This window comes from Manis pentadactyla, chromosome 12, assembly GCF_030020395.1.
Source record: "Manis pentadactyla isolate mManPen7 chromosome 12, mManPen7.hap1, whole genome shotgun sequence".
NCBI lineage: Eukaryota > Metazoa > Chordata > Mammalia > Pholidota > Manidae > Manis > Manis pentadactyla.
Genome location: NC_080030.1, coordinates 48,361,180 through 48,373,603, shown reverse-complemented (window position 1 = coordinate 48,373,603; position 12,424 = coordinate 48,361,180). Strand labels below are relative to the sequence as shown.

The 12,424-nt window shown below is 36.3% G+C and overlaps 1 protein-coding gene across 8 annotated transcripts in view; it reads right to left on the bottom strand.

Annotated features, from left to right (window-relative positions):
* The window catches only part of PLAGL1 (PLAG1 like zinc finger 1), a 67,646-nt gene that overhangs the window by 26,338 nt on the left and 28,884 nt on the right, over positions 1 to 12,424 (bottom strand). For 7 of the 8 annotated variants that reach the window (XM_036906848.2, XM_036906850.2, XM_036906857.2 and 4 more), the window contains one exon: positions 3,224 to 3,297. The exons of the other annotated variant lie outside the window; for it this stretch is intronic. The gene's annotated coding sequence lies outside the window, so the exon portion shown is untranslated. The remainder of the gene's footprint in view (positions 1 to 3,223; positions 3,298 to 12,424) is intronic. 8 annotated transcript variants of the gene reach the window in all.

Genomic DNA, 12,424 nt, shown 5'->3' with positions numbered 1-12,424 from the left:
TGGCCTCGCAAGGATCTGGCCATGGTTGACATTCACTTCCTACACCAGATGGGTAGGGCCCAGGAGGCGGCAGCTAATACACACGTATGTGAACCATCTGCAGCCCCCACCACCCAACACAGACAACCATGTGCAGGAGAGTACTTTCCAATCCTTGGTGCCCAAAACTTGCGGTGGAGTGGGACGGGGAAGTGGGGGAGAGTGCTAACGGGGAATGGAGGATCAGCCCACTCTATTGGCCAAAAATTTTCATGTGGCTTCCTTTAAACCTACCACCAGCCTGGGGAGTAAAGAACTTGAATTAGGTTAGGTCAGTGTAAAAGGATGTTGCTACATACTCAACACTGAGATCAATATTGGCTCCTCAGACTGTTTTCAGACTGGCTTCATTCTAAACCCAAAGCTGCTTTCAGAGTGATTCTTCTAACATGCAAATATGCTCCTATCATCTGGCTGTTTGGAATTCTTCAGCAATGCCATAAGTTTCTGTCAATTGCAACCAAGAGTCCTGACTAATCAGAATCACTGAAAGCTTTTAATCAGGAGAGCAATATGCTCAAGCTTGTGTTACAGAAAGCGAACTCAGACAACAGATGCACAGATTATGATCCTGGGTGTGTCCATCATATATCTTAAAATTGGTAAAATCGTAAATTCTCTTTGGGGAAAAAGAACATAAAAATGTGCATGAAAATAATAACTGCAATGATTGAATACTTAAGTTTCTCTACAAAACTAACTGTTCACAAGTTCTAAATCTTTCCTGAATCAGAACAATGATCTTACACACTTTGAGTTAATATAGTAGGCAAATGAGAATCATTTTAGGGAAACAACATAAAATGATGATCATCTTAATGTGGTTCTAATTTACATGCTGATTGTGTGTGTCTGTTTTATGAATCACTTTTAATTCCTGTGCTCAAACAAAAAGGAAAAAATTACCTTGGTAAATGCCACATAATGGATCAATTAAGTTATTCCCCAAATAAAGTATTTTGTTATACTATAAACATGCATAACTCCTAGCATTATTTTAAACACACTGATAGAGAAATGTGCTTTTATTTACTAACTTTAACAGTAATATTTAACACTCCCCTGTAATATAAACCCCACCCCACCCAACTGCTTTCATTTTAACTTTTCATTTGTTAAGGGAGTTATGAAGTAAAGGAATTTTAATGATATTTCTTCGATGATAACTTTTCTTTCCTAAAAGTGGTGTGACAATATGTTTTACTTTCCCTTATTCCACATGAGCAGCATGCTTTATTTAATACTAGGTTGTGTTCCTATAGTTAGTTCAAAAAGTTAACATTTGGCTAATGTAATATTAACGATAGTACTAACACTAAACAATAGCATTCTGCTCAATAAAATCTAAAATGATGGTGTGGTGCAGTGAAAAGACCACTGGCTTTGCATCAGATGGCTCTAGGTTTAAAAACTAGCTCTCTGCTACTTGCCAGGTATGTAACCTTAGGCAAGTACCCTAACTTCTCTTTACTGTGACATCTACCTACCTTGCAGAGCTGTTACAAGATTATTCGTTACGTAAGTATATTCAGAAGCACAATGACTGGTGCAGAGTCTAAAGCACTTGTACAAAGTAGATATAACCTGTTAATAAGTACCAAGAACGATTCTACATACTGAGTAAATTCACAATTAGGAAACATTAATAACTTGTTTCAGGATACAGTATATATAACAGAAAGTCAAAGTATAAACTGATTCACTTCAATGACCTCAAATTTGCATTGTCATGACACAATTCCACTTCCCAACATGTGCTTGTTAAAGAAATTTCTATTATTTCCTGCACGTGTCAAAGTTTTATATGCCATGTATTTGAAGGATTCCTAAATTCTTAAGCAATGTAACATTATTTGCCATGCTTTTAATGGCAATATCATGTTTGACTAGAGAAAACAATCACAAATGGGCATGGCATGCATTGGTCTTACAAGTATTATAAAGTTACCCAAATGATATTAAGAAGTGACTCTAGCATTTTTGGATTTTGCTAAATTTCTTCTTTTGAATGTGTTGCTTGGGAAATGGACTAGTTTTAATTAGAATCATTTGCAGAGCAGGAATTTAAACACATACACATCTAATATTCTTTCCACTTTGGCCTTCCACATGGAACAGCTGTAGATAGCCTTTCTAGAAGTAAGTCCCAAGAGCAAAATAAATTAGGAAGTGGTTTATCTAATGAGAAGCTTAGGGAAAAAAAATTCAACTGTAAGATGGACATAAAAAAGCTTACAAAGAACACTGGAATAAAAAAGTTATGGCATATTGCAGTCAAGGACATTTTGCAAAAAAAATGTGTGGAGAGAATCCAAGAGCTATGGTTAAGCAACACTTAAGACTGAAGCTGCAAAACAGGGAGGGCTGCTTTAGGGTGAGGAAGGCCATGGGCTTGAACACAGACCAGTACAAGCAACAAGGGAAAACAACCAAAACGTTGCATATGAAATTTAAAGCTGCAATTAACGGTTACTATTTCGAAGTAGGTGGTTAAACAAATTATAATATCCACATGTACAGTGGAGAATGATAAGAAATAAATCTGTCTAATGAATATTGGGAATCCTACCAACCATGAGTTCCCTTAAACACTGGATTTAGGGACACACTTCCTAACATATGTGATACAACATATGTGAACGAGAATCACCTATTAGAAGATGTGTAAAAAGTTTGAATTATAATATACACAATATACTACTAAATATGATTACAAGCAGAGAATGACACCCCAAATTTTCCCCTAGTATTTGTTTTTATGATAAAGCAATTTCAAAATACCCTTTTTAAATGTGAGGGAGGGAAGTAACAAAGTTTCTCGTAGGCAAGTCATGATACATAAAAATGAGTTGTATAATACACCCTATTTCTAAATAAATATGAATAAATATCAATGGCAGTTCTTAGTATTTCTCTTGATTTTTCTGAAGAGTAGAAAAACAGGCTTCCGTATACTCCCCAACCCTGCCAACTCTATTTTTCCCTCAAGGCCTGAAGTTCCTCAAATGCAAATTCTGTTGAAAGCACGTGTTTTCTGGAACATAACCCCCTCTCTACTGTGGAAGAGGCAGAAGGCTGTGGTGTGTGCACGCTAACGTAGGACAGAATGAGAACGTAGACTCAAGACTGACCGTGGGAGAGCAGACTGGGCAGAAGTCAGAGAGTTTAGCAGAGACGTACTTACCTTTCTGACTTCGAGGTACAGAGGAGTTTTAGATATGACATGAAACAGAAGGCCACATCAGACTGAGAGCAATCCTACAGGGCGAAAAAAACCAAAGGTTAAGGAAAAAAGACACTGAGAAAAACCACACTGGTATTGTGTAAGGAAACATTTATATACAGAATATGAGTTTAGGAATGCCAGGATCAAAAATGTCTCTCCATCAACATGTCATAGTGCCATATTCCAACATTCCAGAGGCAGGCCCCTAAGTTCTTACAGGATTTTTAGTTTCAAAGAGGCAATACAGTGATGTGGTTCAGAGGGTGGGCAATTATGTCAGAATGCCTAGATTCCAATCCAGGTGCCATATGGAGCCTCTCTACCTCCTGCAATTAGTCTAACCTCTCTCTGCCTTGGCTTTCTTACCTGTAAAATGGAGATGATCCATCTACAGCACAAGAGCCTTTTGAGCATTAAGTGAGTTCATCTGAGTAAGTGCTGAACACCATGCCTGGTAAACAAGGAGCACTTGTATATTTACAATTATTTTCCCTAGACCCCAATTCAAATAAAAACATCTCACAGCCTCAGGCAAAAATCTGATGATAATCAGAGCCTTTTAAAAAGTGTCCAGTAAGGATATTATCCTTTGGGAAAAGAAAACAAGCACCTGAGCAGGGCTGAGGATTCTAAGGAGGAAGGAAAAGGCCATTGAAAGGCCACAAAACAGACAAGTGAAGAAAAACCAAAACACCCAAAGTATAAAAAACTGTACCTATAATTTTTTTTTTTTCAAAGACAGGACCACTACTGAGAGGCCTACAGGGCAGAACTTGAATTTCCAATGAAGGTAATTTAAAATCTATATTCCAAAATAGTTTTTCCTGTAATTCAATCTAATTTGTAAGAAGGATGTCTCCCTTTCAATGACTAGATAAGCCTGTACTAGGGCTGCTTTATTTGGTCAGCCGGGATGGACAGAAAGCCATCTGCGAGGGAAGGGCCTGGTGTCTTTCTACTAGGAAGTTTGCTTAGAGATACACACACACACAAACACAAAGACCTAACATATGTCGACCCCCAAACTTATTTTGAGGGTTTGCCTCTTAAATTACTTGAAGTTTTTCTTCTTGGATATTACAGTAGTCTTCAGTCCTGAGAAAAAGGATTTTTTATGGAGGAACATGTAGTTGAAGTTATCTGATACTCTAAACGTAACAAGAACACCATTTTTATCTGCAGTCACTTCCTCGGCCTCTATGTAGCTCTATCAATGTAGACAAAGATCTGCCTCACCATTGAAAGCTGAAACATCACAGAAAAGAGTAGTTTGACTTCCTTCTTTTCCTTTCACTCTCTACCCGGCCCCACTTTGGTGTGATGTCACATAAAATTACTTCCAGAAACTGGGAGGACTGAGTAGCCAAGCTATAAAACCTAAGTGCTATGCTTACTGCTTTCTTATCTCCAAGTTAATACTTACGGGGGCGAGAGTCTATCAACGATCAAGGCCATGGTAATTTTCCTGTAAGAAATCTAAAGTCTCAGCAGAATCACAACCCGCTGAATCTGCCACATTTGTATGACCCATACAAACGCCCATTCCTCTATGATACTCCTGCCACAAGTCACAAACTTACAAACCTTTATTTTAAAACTTGAGCCCTGCCTTTCATCAAAACTGAAAACCAAGTGATTTCTTCAAAAAGAACCTTGGTGGTTCAAATAAAACAAAAATAACACAGAGTAAAATATTAGCCAGGACCTGTATTTGTGTGCTTACTTACCTACCTGCCCTCCCCATTTTCTAAAATTTTTCATTATGATTTTAAGATGTTATTTTCTCAAAGAATGTTCACAACTATTTCTAACAATGGTTTAAAAAGAAATAGGTCAGAAATTGGGCTTTTCCTAGGGTCCTGTGAGATCCCAGTGTTTAGTCCTTTAGAATAAAAATTTCCCTTATATTTTTCACTGATAAGTGAAGGTGTTCGTTTCCTTTGACAAAGGGCTTCATAACATACAGTGGTGGTCAATCAGGCTAAAAACATTGTCAATGGATGTTTTGTTTTGCATTATTTAACCTTACATCATAGAATTAAATCATGTAAAATGGAGGCTTTATCCATCTAATCACTAAACCTGGTCAGGTGAAAATCTAAAAAACTCTAAAAGCTTTTTCATATTACTGAAAATATCTAAAGCCTGTGTTGAGATTTACTTTTAGGAAAGAATTATTAGAGAAGAGAGCTTGGATTTGAAAAGGACAATGCCATATACCCACCCACTCTGTACATTTCCTCTTCAGAGGCTGATGGACTGCCCAACAAGCTTGCCAAATCAAGAAAGTGTTTAATAATTCTCCATAAAGGTAAGATTTTTAAAAAGCAATAACACCAATCAGGTAACATTAGATCAATCAGGGTTTTGCAGTTGAAGCCTGGATAAGTAATTACATTCAAAGTAATGTATGGGGAGCTATCCATCCCCTTTCATTCAGCACATTCACTGAGCCAAGAGCTTTGCTGGGCTTGGAGATAGAAAAATGAATACGACACGGCTGCTTTACTTCCAGCTAAAAGAATACACCTAAACAAAGAGCTACAGGCAATGTGTTAAGTGCTATAATAGAGGTGTGCACAAAGGCCTGGGGGCTAAAGGAAGAAGCTATAAATTCTTCCTGGGAACTCAAGCAAGTAAGGGGAGATGTAAAAGAAGGTATGGTGATGTTTCCTTGTAATAAACTCAAGTATTTTTCCTCAGTGTATTCTCAAAAGGAAGGCAATAATATTAGGATTTATGAACTGCTCTAATTGTGAGTACTATATTGGTCTATTAGCTAGTTTCATCTATGTTTGACATAGACTTCCAGTTACAATACCCGAAGAATATAAGCTTTGAAAAATAAATTCATTATCATAATATTCCCACACAACACACAGTTCAGAACAGCATGAATGGCTAGCATGAGTAAAACTCATACAAAGGTCAAAGACGTTTTGAAACATAAATGAAAGACATATTCTAGAGACTTAGTAATATATCAGTGCTTATTTTAAGTATCAATTTTTTTGTTTTTTTCCTTCTTAAGGCAAAAATGAAAGAACACCAGATTATATCATGGTTAGTATTTGTCTTTCCCTACTTCTGTGTTTAAAAAAAGGGGGGGGAATCAACTTCTACTTAACATCATTTATTATGCATACCATATTCCTACTTATAACATAGTTGTGACAGAACTTCCATTGTTCATAACAAACTAGCCCCAAACTTGAGTAGTTCTAATGTAAGCATGAGAAACCACCGTCTCCTTTAGGGTGAATTTCCAAATTCCTCTGTGTTAAATTGAGGTCTAATTTTCCCTGTGCCTGGTTTTCACAAGAAGGTCCATTCCACCCCATGTGCTCCCTTTCAGCTGTCAATAAACAGAAGCAGTGAATTCCCCCACGGTTTCACAAAGCTAGTTAGGCAGGGCCATTCACTCCTTCAGGAAAACAGGGCATTGATTTCAGCGAGTTCCCAGGGAGCAGCTGCAACAAAGAGATCAAAGGCCCACCTCTCTTTCCCTCCATTGCTTTCATGAGGCCAGGCCCAGACAAACAGCGACAGGTTTCCTTGAGACAAGGAGAGGGCCCAGCAGACCACCTCATGGTTCAATTCAAATTCATCCGTTTCCTACATTCCAGTGACAGTCCAGAATGCTAACCATGACAAACCAGCACAATCCCCCGGCATAATATACTGCTCGCTAGTTCATCCAAGGTCAGAGGGAGAGAACAGTCACGGAGGGAAGCCTCGGCTCCTAGGGCCTGCTGAGCCTCAACAGCCCCCTGACATTCCATAAATAAACTTTGCCTGCTCACTCTCCCTTTCTTTTTCCACCCTGCAAACCCACAAGGGATGGTCTCACTTAATCTGCAATTTTTTTCGTGTCACTGTACCCAAACTATGGAGACCCTTTATTCCCAACGTTAACGGTTCTCATCAGTATAGGAGTCTGGCTACGCGTGCAGCCCTTCCAGGTTCATACCCGGGAAGCTGCTACCAGATGAACTCAGGGCCGTAATTCCTAGGGCGTCCCTAACACCCGATTTCCAGCGAACACCACATCACCTCAAGAGCGTCAGTCTGCGTAAATTCTGTTTGCTGACCAAACATGAACAGAGACAGAACTGTTAGCTTTTTGATGTGAGCCAGGTAATCACCAAAACTGGTAATCCAAGCTCTTAAGTGGCAGCCCGTGTGTGAATGCGCTGAGTCTGTTTGTGGGAGTGAGGCAGGTTGGCGAGGGGGAGGGGACAGCAAGAGGGACTGGAAAGAAAATGGATTCTCCTAATTGGTTACCTCCATTGAACAGAAAGAATTAAAAGGTTTCCACAGTCGCCACTGAATTCTGAGCTGCTGCTGCTTTGACACAACCTTCATGAACACCTATAACAACATGCGTTCATTTTGCTGTGCTCCATTCCATTTCTGTTGCTAATCCTGAGAACGTGGGAATAGATGGGTTAAGTTTCAAAATTCCTAAACCAAAAAGAAAATAAACAGTATTGGAATGAAAGGTATGGAGAACACATTCTCTGACACAGAACACAACCTTACGAGCTTCAGTACTGACCTGGGGGACCCACTCACTGATGATTCATTTGACTGCCAAACACACCATTGTGTATAGGGTACTGACAGTCCTCAAGGAGGAGACTTTTGCCTGTTCTCAAGTTGGGACAGAAATGAACTTTAAAAACCCACAACTCTAAACTGCACAGGAAAGATAGCTTCGTAGCAGGCGCAGTGTGATAGCTATTTTAGGAACCACAAAGCTGACTCTGGCACTGATTCCCTTTGGGCCTCTCTGTCTTCCTACTTTTCCAAAATGGAGACAGAAATATCTGTCAAGAATTCCTTTATAAGGTATTGTGAAATAGCAATTCTTCAAAAATGATGCACCTCACTGAAGCAAGCTGTTCTATTGAGTAGAACCTCCTCATATAACAGATCATTCTGTGATTCAGTAGAGCTGGTCTGGAAACTCACTAAATTTCTATAAATTAAATCATTTTTTAAAAGCACTCAGAAAATTAACTGTTTTTAAGAAAGTCTATGGCAAATAATGAAATACACTCATCAGTTCATTTATGTACCTTTCAAAAGCCTTTACAGAACACTTAGAAACATCAATTTGACCTTCACAACCATTTAATTGGTGGCTTTATTAATTTCTAGTTTTGAATGAGGAAAACAGGCTTGAGAGTTAACAAATTGATTTGCCAAAGTCACAGAATAAGTAGCAGAGTCACAACTTTAAGTTTTCCATTTCTTAATCCTATGCTGTTTCCACTGTACCTAGCTACCATGTATGCACATAATTATTCATTGGCATTCTCTAACCATATTAAATAGGTACTCAATCTCTTTCTAAACTCAATGCACACACCACTCATTGAAGGACTCTGATGTTGGATCCATATTTAAATTTTGTCATCACCTTTTAGTAGTGTTGTAAATTAAGCAATTAATATTTTCAGAGCCTCAGTTTACTCATCTGTAAAAGTAGATGTTACAGTACAGAGCATACTGTAACATCTGTAAAAGAGGAATAATAATATCCTCTTTCATAGGGTTTGTGAAGGATCAAATTAGGTAACTTTGTATAAAGAACCTAGAGCAGGGATAGCATATAATAAATGCTCAATAATGGTAGCTATTATTACTGATATTGAAAAATCAAACCAATGTAAAATTTGTTACAAGAGAAAAAACTTCCATTTCAATTAAAAGACAAAATCTAACTTCCAGCTGTGGATTACATGACTCCCTTTAGCACTAACAATTTGGCACCTGAGTCTAGGATTTTATAGGGACCAACTAAGGAGCCAAGATCAAACTGTCATAATAAATTCTTATATAAAATAGAAACTCTATTTGAACTGTCTTTTAAAAAGCTCATTGAGGAAACTCCCTGGTTGCTACAGAGCAGCAATGTGGTTTTGTGTGATCAGCTTCACTTCTTGTCATTTAACCATTTTAAGTAAACATGTACTGGTGCTAGGCAGAAATTCAGACTGTTGCCACATGAAGATAAAATACATAATACAAACATTTGTTGCATCTAGTTAGCGCACTAAAGTTTTTAGAAAACCAATACAATTTTACTTCATTTAACTTACACTACTCACTAGGAGAAAATAAGTTAACTTTCTAGCACAAGAAAAGACTGCCAGTGGTAAATGGCAAACTTCATGTTTTACTCCTTGTCTCTTTTTTCCCAACCCCTTATCAATGGATAGTGGTATGTAGATGTTACAGTACAGAGCGTACTGAATACTGTGGGAAGACAGAGGACGTCTAGTCTGGAGAGCAGGAAAATACTTTGGAGAGGCGGTGACATTTATCCAACACTTTCTACCTAGTACGAAACACAACTAAAATATTCCAGATTGTCCTTGAGCTTGAAGAAGCTTTCTCTGCTCTCTAAATATGTCATTATGTGACTTAGTTCTCCTTCACTGCTTTTGCTGATCTGCAAACTTAAAGGGATTTCCCTTAAATTAAGGCTCATTCTTATATTGCATTATCTACTATAAAACACATCAGTTTAAAATACATGTTAACTTACAGTATGTTAACATTTTTGATCATTTTTTCCCTCTCATTACCATTTTATCTCAGAAATTAGTAGCTGGTAAGAACCTTTAAAAATATCTAAGGGAATATGTCTCACTTAAAAACTCACTAAATTTTTACTTACTTTCTCCTGCTTGCTTTAGGTTTAATTTACTCTTCTTTCCCTAGTTTCATATGGCAGAAATTTAAGATTATTGATTTCAGATTTTTTTACATATGTATTTAATACTATACATTTCCCTCTAAGCACTATTCTAGCTGCACCCCCCACAGATATATAAAAACTGTTTTTCTCATTTTTTAGGTAAAAGTATTTTTAAACTTTTTCATGAGACTTGTTCTTTGCCCAATTAGAAGTTATTTAGAAGTGTGTTAGTCTCCAAATATTTGAGAATTTTCCAGTTATCTTTCTGTTATTGATTTCCAGTTTAATTATCTTATAGTCTGAGAATGTATTGTGTATGATTTCTTTTAAGTTTAAGGTGTTTTGTCTGGCCTAGAATGTGTCCCTGGGCTATTTGTGTAGTTTAGTTACAAGATATTTTTCCAGATACCTTTCCATTCTAATTTCATTATGGTCTGGGAACAGTCTTCGTATGATTTAAATCCTTTTAAATTAATTGACTTGTCTTCCTATCCAGATTATGGTCTATTGATAAATGTCCCAGATGCACTTGAAAAGAATGCATATTCTGCTGTTATTGGGTAGAGTGGTTTATAAAAGCCAATTAGATCAAACTGGTTGCTAGTGCTATTCAGGTCTTCTATATCCTTACTGATTTTCTATTTTCTTGATCTATCATCTATTGAAAGAAGGGTTCATAATTGTGGATCCATGATAATTGTGGATTTGCCTGTTTCTCCTGTGTATACTGAAACTCTATTAGTAGGTACATAATCATATTTAAGATTATATCCTCTTGATAAATTTACTACTTTATCATTATGCAAGACCCCTCTTTATCCCTGACAATATACTTTGCTCCAATTTCTACTTTGTTTGTAGTAATATGGCCATTCCAGACTTTTTTTAAAATTAGTGCTAAAATGTATATTGTTTTCCATCCTTTAGCTTATAACTGATTTGTGTCTTTAGATATCTCAAGTGCATTTTTTGCAGACAGCATATAATTTTTTAAAAATCTAATCCAACACTGTCTTTTAACTAGAGTATTTAGGCAATTTATACTTAATGTGATTATTGATATGGTTAGACTGAAATGAAACATCTTGTCATTTGTTTTGTTTGTTCCATCTGCTCTCCCATTTTTCCTTTTTTTTTTCCTGCTTTCTTTTGGACTGATTATCTTTTCTGATTTAGTTTTATCTCCTTTAGCTTATAACTCTTTGTATTACTGTTTTAGTGGTTGATTTAGGGTTTATAGTTATATTCTTAACTTACTGCAATGTACCTATAAAAATATACCTCTCAACATATAAAAACTTTATTATTTCAATTTTTCCCCTCCCGACCTTTGTGTAATTATTGAAATACATTTTACATTTATAAACCCCAACTACTTTGTGACCATTTTTGTTTAAAAATCAATTATTTTTTAAAGAAAGATTTAAATTTTAAAAATCTTTTACATTTACCAAGGTGCTTACCGTTTCTGGCGCTTTTTATTTCTATCTAGTATTACTTTCCTTTTTCCTAAAAGTTTCCTTTAACATTTCTTATACTATGGGTCTAAAGGTAATGAATTCTTTCAGTTTTTGTATGTCTGAAAAAGTCTTATTTCACTCTTTTATGAAAGGTAATCATTAGCTATAGATTTCGAGGTAGACAGTTTTTTCATTAAAGATTTTGCTCCACTGTCTTCCAGCTTGCAGTAGTTTTGATGAAAAGTCTGCTATCATTCTTTTGTTCCTCTACATTTATAGCCTTTATTCCCTGCTTTAAAATTTTTATCTTTACTGATTTTAAACTACTTGATTATGGTGTACCTTGGTGTAATTTTCTCCATTTTGGGGGGGGTATATCCTAGGTATTTGTTGAGCTTTAGAGATTTGGGAGATATTTTCATAAAATTTAGCAAACTTTCAGCCATTATTTCTTTTAATATTTTTTCTGTTCCCTCCCTCCTTTGGAGACTCCAATTACACATATATTTGGCTGTATGAAGCTGCCCCACAGATAACTGATGGTGTATTGCTTTTTAGGGTTTTTTTTTTTTTTTGCACAATTTCTATTGCTGTGCCTTCAAATTCATGAAGTCTTCGTGAAATGCCTAGTTTGCTGTTAATCCTATTAGGTGTACTTTTTACCTCAAGTATTTTGTCATCTTTAGATCAATTTGGGTCTTTTTATAGCTTTTATGTCTCTCCATAACAAACTAATGTTTTCCTCTGTACTATCTTGGACATATGGAACATAGTTATAATTATGTTTAATACCTTTGTTTAGTAACTATGTTTATCAAAGGATTATTTAAATGAAATCCATGGAATTTTTTATTACTATCTTTATTAAATCTGTCTCATTTCTGAGTCTATTTCTATTGATTTATTTTTCTCTTCACTATTGAATTCTCCTATTTCTTTGCATATCTGGTAAATTTTAATTGAATGATAGACATTGTGTACTTTACCTTG